This window comes from Orycteropus afer, unplaced genomic scaffold (assembly GCF_000298275.1).
Source record: "Orycteropus afer afer isolate SDZICR_OR568_19922 unplaced genomic scaffold, OryAfe1.0 scaffold00158, whole genome shotgun sequence".
Classification (NCBI taxonomy): domain Eukaryota; kingdom Metazoa; phylum Chordata; class Mammalia; order Tubulidentata; family Orycteropodidae; genus Orycteropus; species Orycteropus afer.
In genome coordinates, this window is record NW_006921745.1 from 490,086 (window position 1) to 490,945 (window position 860).

The 860-nt window shown below is 40.6% G+C and overlaps 1 protein-coding gene across 1 annotated transcript in view; it reads left to right on the plus strand.

The window, feature by feature from the left end:
• Nucleotides 1-860, plus strand: part of SPTLC3 (serine palmitoyltransferase long chain base subunit 3) — a 215,891-nt gene that overhangs the window by 67,834 nt on the left and 147,197 nt on the right. The window lies entirely within an intron of this gene.

Sequence of the window (860 nt, forward strand, 5' to 3'; positions counted from 1 at the left end):
ACCTTCCTTCCGAGGAGTGGCTGGTGGGTTTGAACCGCCAGCCTTCTGGTTAGCAGTCAAGTGCTTTAGCCACTATGCTACCAGAGCTCCCTTTGGCCTGTTTAGAAAAAAAAAAAAAAAAGCCAACACCCAATCAAGGAGCAGACACTATATTTGACTGTTGTATCTCATAAATCCCCTCCCCCATGCTTCTTTTCTTATGAGGGTTGAGTTTTTGGAAAGGTGACACCAACTGTTATATAGAAAGTCCCACATTCTGAATTATTTGATTGTATTTCAGGAAGTCATTTAACATGTTCCTGTATCCTAGATTTTTTTTATTAAACTTAGACAAAAGCTTAAATAAATTTGGTTAAATGTTTTGGGCAAAAATATTTCATAGATGATACTGTGTACTGAATATTACATCATGGTGGTGTTGTTTTTGTTGTTGTGTGCTGTCGAGTCAGACCTGACTCATAGTGACCCCTCCTTGGGTTTCCAAGGTGGTATCACTATGGAAGTTGATTGCCCAACCTTCTTTTTGAGGAGTGACTGGTAGGTTTGAACCTCCAGCCTTCTAGTTAGCAGTCAAGTGCCTTAGGCACTACACTACCATGGTTCCTAGCAATATTTGTGATATCACTTGATCATCTTGTTAGGGTAGGTACTCCAAATTTGTGATTAGGAAGCATGCTATTGCTCCTCATTAACTTTTCATCAAATACCTTTAGCATCTGTTGAGAATTTGTACCTGAATCAAATATTTCACTGTTGTTGTTGTTATTATTTGCCATCGAGTCGGCCCCGACTCATAGCGACCCCTCCTTGGGTTTCCAAGGCAGTATCACTACGGAAGTAGGATTGCCCAACCTTCCTTC